A 6,101-nucleotide genomic window follows, 5' to 3' on the forward strand; every position below is an offset into this window, starting at 1 on the left:
CCCTTGTTCGCTTACAATGGACACGTGCCATGTATGGAAACTATTGCCATCAACTTGTCATTGCACGGCAGTGTCTATCCTCTTACAAAGGCACACATGAACACAAAAACAATGAGTTTGCTACTTCTCTTTTTTCTCTTCGTTTAAATCACAAGTGGAGTGAGGAGCGAATGAGTGCATGGGTTAAGAAGGGATTAGAGGAGGTATCGGACGATTAGTGGGCTTGGTATGTGGGGTGGTCAAAAACAAAGTGTAAAGGGAAGATTTCAAGGGGGTACATAACAGAATAATCCATAGTTAGGGAAGTATTCATGTGTGTGTGTGTGTGTGTGTGTGTGTGTGTGTGTGTGTGTGTGTGTACCCACCTTTACCCCAGTAGGATACAACACACTAGGTGAGATAGTAGGTCATCACCTAATGTGATGACCTACTGTCTATCTGAAAGGGAAGAAGTATCAGTAAGTCGAATATAAGGTTAGAAAGAGAGAGAAGTGAGGGAAAAGTTTAAGTGAGGGCTTCAAGAGAATAAAAGGAAAATTTTCAGAAAGAAGAGTAAATGATAAAAATGCCAGGTAAGGGAAGGGAAAAGAAGGGAGGGAAGGAAAGGAGGGAGATTTGAGAAATGTTTGGGGTAGAAGAGTTTTTGCAAGAGGTGAAAACCAACCAGTAGTGGGGAAAAAATAATATTGCTCAAGCGAGCAATGAAGTGAGTTAAGAGGCAAAAGAGCAATAATGACTTAAATGTAATATGCGCAACCATTCAGAGTTACAAGGGAAACATGACTGTGTGTGTGAAGACTCGACAAACCCCGTTTCATAGTGAAATGAAAAAAAATTTGGTAATGAACACAAAAGAGAACACTATTGTGAAACAGTACAACAAAATTAAGAGGTGTACAATTTGCAAAAGGTTTGTAGAATGCTAGACAATACAAACAAGTTTTGCTTTGATAAGTCGTAGCAAGCATCACTTTTATTGAAGAGGGGAGTCTGCTTACCTACCGCCATCCTACAAGAAAACATGGTGAGAACCAGCTTGAGCTTATTTGGGAAGACAAGTGCCATAAACACCCCTCCCTTGTTATCGGGGTCACAATAAAATTTACCACTTAACTACATACTATAAAGCTATAATGATTGAGAAGAGGTGGGTATATTTATTAAAAAGAAAGACAATTTGTGTTAAAATAGAGGGACATTTGTCCAAAATTTTGGAAAGAAGAAAGATAGAAAAAAGGGAAAGCTAATTTATGCAAATAAATTTAATGTGGAGGGAAATTTACAAAGGGAAGGAACAATTATTAAGAATAATGGACTAAGAAGTGTAATTATAAGGGGAGAGAGGGATTTAAGAGGAGCAAAAAAATAAAGAAAAAAAGGTTATTGCTCTAAGAAAGAAGAATGAATATAAGCATTTCAAAGGGATTTAAAGAAAGAATTTTAAGAAGGAGATTTAAGAATTATTAAAGAAATGATTTTTTTTAAATGATTTTTGAAGAGAGAAATTTAAAGAAAGAACTTCAAAGAAAGAGGAAATAATTTTAAATAAATACAAACTTAAAAAAGGAAAAAGGGTGGGGGGGGGGGGGGGGGAGAGGAAGGGCGTGTTAAAAAAATTTTAAAGATGGGGGAATTTGAAAATGTAAAGAAACGTGGGGGGGGGGGGGGGGGGAGCGGCACAAGTAAAGGGAGTAGCCTAATATAAAAGAAGGGTTAGAAAAAAGAAAAGAGGCTGGGGGGGGAGGGGGGTTATTGTGGTTATGTGAGAGATAATCAATATAAAGGCAAATGCATAGGTACCTATAAATCAAATAATTTGGAAGGGTATCAACAGTGAAATCATGGGCAATGCAATGATTTGCATCGTGAGAAGCGGCAATTAAGGAGTTGCAGGCAGGTAGTGGGCAAGCAATGAGACTATTTCACTGTAGGCAGAGGGGCAAAGAAGGCACTGCATTCGAGGACCGAGGTACGAGGAGATGGTAAGACAACGTAGTCAAGGCACTTAGGTGTGAAACATAATTAGAGGTAAGAAGTAACAAGCGCGGAAACCAAGCATGTGGCGTGATAGTCGAGGCAAAGAGCAACGACCTAGAAGGAAGGGGTAAGAGCCAGAATCGATGTGGGGGCAATGGCCCAAGATGGAACAGATAGCTAACGGTGGGCAAAGTTCCAAGTGAGAGAACGAGATCGTTGAGGAGTTTGGAGAAGCGTAGTCAGCATGTACAGTAGTAGGCAGAAGGCGACAAGGGATTGCGTAGCTTGGACAGCGGGAGGGGAACAGCTTTGAGCAAGATCAAGTGGTGAGTAGAGACATGGAAGGAGGCCTTTTAAAGGTGGGAGCAAAAGAGTAGTAGTCGGGGGGGGGGAGTTAACAAGAGTTCGGTTTAGTTTAGGCGAAGAGGTTTGGGGTAGTTGAGTGTAATTAGGGGGAGGTGTAGTAAGGGAGAGTAGTTAAGTAGAAGGGTAGGTTTAGTTTAAAAAGTTTTATTTAAAAAAAATCAGGGGGAAAGCTAGTGAAAATTAGGGAAGAAACTAGGGAAAATTAGGGGGAAGAGGGGGAGAAATTAGGGGAGAAGATAAGGGAAAAGGTTTGGGGGATTGATCTAGAGAAATTTAGGAGAAAGTAAAAATAAAAATTTAAAGCTTTCAGAAAAAATAAGGGGAATTAGGAAAAATTAGGGAGTGTTAGTGAGAAAGTGGGGAGAAGGAGAGAGAGAGCAAGGGGGTTGAAAGAGAAGGTGAGAGAGAGAGAGAGAGAGAGAGAGAGGGGTAAAAGGGTAGAGAACAAAAAAATAGGAGAAGATTTTAGGAAATTTTTAAAAAAATCGTTAAGAATAAGGTTAGGATAAATTTAGGACGAAATTAGGATTAACTTAGGAATAATTTATGAAAAAATTAGGTAAAATAGTAAAAAATAGGAGGTGATTAGGGGAAATTAGAACTTAGGAGAAATTAAGAGAAAACAAGGAAAATTAGGAAAGGAGGAAAAAGGAAAAATAGGAAAAACGAAGAAAAGTTTAGGAAATTTTTGAAAAAAATGAAAAAAATAGAGAAATTAGAACAAATAGGAAAATTTTAGGAGAAATAGGGAGAAGTAGGAACTAATTAGGGTGAAATAAGAGAATGGATGATTAAGGGAAGTTTCGAAAAGAATGGGAATAATACTAAAAATTAAGAGAGAATTAATAAAAAGGTAAGAAAATTTTACTTTAGAAGTTCAGGAAAGATTGGGAGAGAGGGAAATTGGGGAGGTTTAAAGTAGAGAGAGGAAATAGAAGAAAGGACAAGGAAAGGTCAAAAAACACGTTTTTCAAGAATGTAAAAGAATTTAACTACATAAACGCAAAAGGTAAGAAAGGATTTTGTGTGTGTGTGTGTGTGTGTGTGTGTGTGTGTGAGCGTGCCCATGTGCTAAGGCACCTTTGCCCTCTTGTCTCCTTGTTGTCAAAGGTTCTTAGCCTCCGTTCAAGCCTTGATCAACCCATAGTGTAGTCCCGTATAGTCTGGTACTACCTCGTAGGGTCGTCACTACACTATCTTTCTGCCGTTTTGTCATCCATATACTCTGTATGGTTCCCATACAGTTATGTCGGCCTCTCGTTTCTATCATCTGTACTCTCTTGTCGGCCGTACACTCCTTCGTGTCCTCTCATTTTGACATCCGTACCCTCTGTACGGTTCTTGTACAGTTTCCATTTGACGTACAGTTTCTGTGCACAGGTTGTCTATACAATTTTTGTTTGCCATTCAGTTTTTGCTTATAGGTTGTCCGTACATAGATCTTCCATACATAGGTTGCCGTACGTAGGTTGTTTGTACACAAGTTGTCTGCACAAGTCATCCATATTCAGATCATCCATACGTTTGTACGGGGTTCTTTTCTTGCGATTTGGGGGGTTTTGTAGTTGTTGCTCATTAGCTTCCCTTGCCATTTTCCACTTCCTCTTCAACCCTTTCTAGGTTTGTTTATACTCAAGATGGTTGTATGAATCTGAGAAAACGTTTCACAAAGAAAGATCAGGACAATACCAAAAGCAGAAGCAAGTTCAGGGTCAGGATGACCCTGTTCATGAATCATTTGAAGCTACATGGGTATATGATGTGATGCATGAAGGCTTTGAGGACACGCAAAAAGCCTGGAAAGATTCAGTTTCTACAATTGGCCTTAGGGTCGAGGTGGGTGACATAGTTGATCCTGTGCGGGACTATGCAAAGCATGCTATCATCATTTTCTTTCCAGGTCATATGTTGTTGCTGCAGGTGTTAGAAATTGGTTGACCAGGACACTTGGTGGTTCTTTTGTTTGCAAGGTCCATTATGCAACTAGGGGTTTTTTTTTGGTCATCATGATAAACGAGGAGCATAAGAAAATGCTATCGGAGCACTCTCCTCTTTTCTTTGGGCAGCAAATGGTACATGTCCTTCCATGGTCACCCACCAAGGATTATCAAGCTCTCATCAGACATCGTTGTTCGTTTTGGGTAGAGATGGTGGATTTTCCACAGTGTTTGGCTTCCCTTTTACCTAAAATTGCATCCTCTTTGGGCAAAGTGGTCTGTCCTCCAAGGCCAAATGGGAATTCAAATAGATTTTGCATCTTATGGGATACTGATAATCCCATGTCTAAATCTTATTCTGTCACAGTGAACAATGTTGATATGGGGAGTGCCTTTTACAAGCTCAAGTGGGGTTTATTTGTAGGAATGTGCTTTGAATGCCAAAAATTTGGGCATATGGCTTCACAATGTCCTTTGCGTGTGCATAAAGTGCCACAAGAAGCTACTATGCCTACACAAATGCAAAATAAGGATATTGGTGGGTCTTTTGTAATAAAAAACAAAGGCACTAAACAGGTTTATGCAACACAAGACAAAGGTAAAGCATCGATTGTTTTTAATGGGAATGCTCCTGTCTTGTTGCCCTCCACTTCTCAATCAAAAAGAAAAGAGAAAACTTTACAGGAAGCTTGGCAGACTGCTAAGAAAACCATCACAATCAGCACATGGAATGGTATTTCCTCTAATGGTCATGCCCCTGATGAAAAGTCAGGTGTTGGCATTACTTGGGCTACTATCACAGCCAGTCGCACACTCTTTCCTGAAGAACACATTGTGGGTTTGCAGTCCTCTCAACAGAAGTCTTTGTTACCCTTGACGAAAAGTCAGGTGTTGGCATTACTTGGGATGTTGTCACAGCCAGTCGCACACTCTTCCTTGAAGAAGACATTGCGGGTTTGCAATCCTCTCAACAGAAGTCTTTATTACCTCAAGATAGAGGCCCTAATCTCGAGATGGATATGTCAATTTGAGTCAATATTGCTTCAACTATATATATATTGTAAATATGCTGTCACAAATCAAATGTTTGACACTTAATGTATAGGGTTTGTGTGATGCTAGGAAATGGAGGTTAGTTTGGGTGTATCTCAATAATTTGCAGCCCGATATAGTGGCTCTACAAGAGCACAATCAACATATGTATGCAGGCCAGCATGGTCACTTTCATGGCTATGACATTTTCTATGCTGGTGGACAACCTTCTTTTTCAAGCGTGGTCTTCTTGGTGAAGCATGATCTTCAGCCAACTGTTGCCTTCAATGATATTCAAGGTCGATGGATTGTTATACATTGTCTTGTTCAAGAAGAGATTTTGGAGTTTTCTTCAATTTATGCCCAACAATCATCTCGTGGTAGAGGTATGATTTGGGATGATATGCAATGATATCCCTAGCGACATCATGCTTCTCTCTGTGGGGACTTTAACAATGCCCCTCAATCAGGAGATAATACATCTGGTCGAACTCATATGCTGGCCTTTGAAAGGGATCATTGGTCTCAGCTATTGCTACAACTCAGTTTGGCTGATCTCTGGAAGGAATTGCAACCTGGTTTGCAGGCTATACACTTCAACATAATGCACAATCCTCTTATCAGGCACGCCTAGATCGTTTGTATAGAGTTATCCCGCAACATTATGATAATCTTACTACAAAAATGTGGGTGGCTTATGCTTTCACACATTTTGACCATGCCCCTTTATGGCTCGGGATTTCTTTGCATGAAATGCCAGATGATAAACTCTCCACAAAGAAGCCTCCT

Source organism: Dipteris shenzhenensis, chromosome 11 (assembly GCF_047967505.1).
Source record: "Dipteris shenzhenensis isolate YYH24624 ecotype China chromosome 11, Dip_SZ_1.0, whole genome shotgun sequence".
NCBI classification, from domain to species: Eukaryota; Viridiplantae; Streptophyta; class Polypodiopsida; order Gleicheniales; family Dipteridaceae; genus Dipteris; species Dipteris shenzhenensis.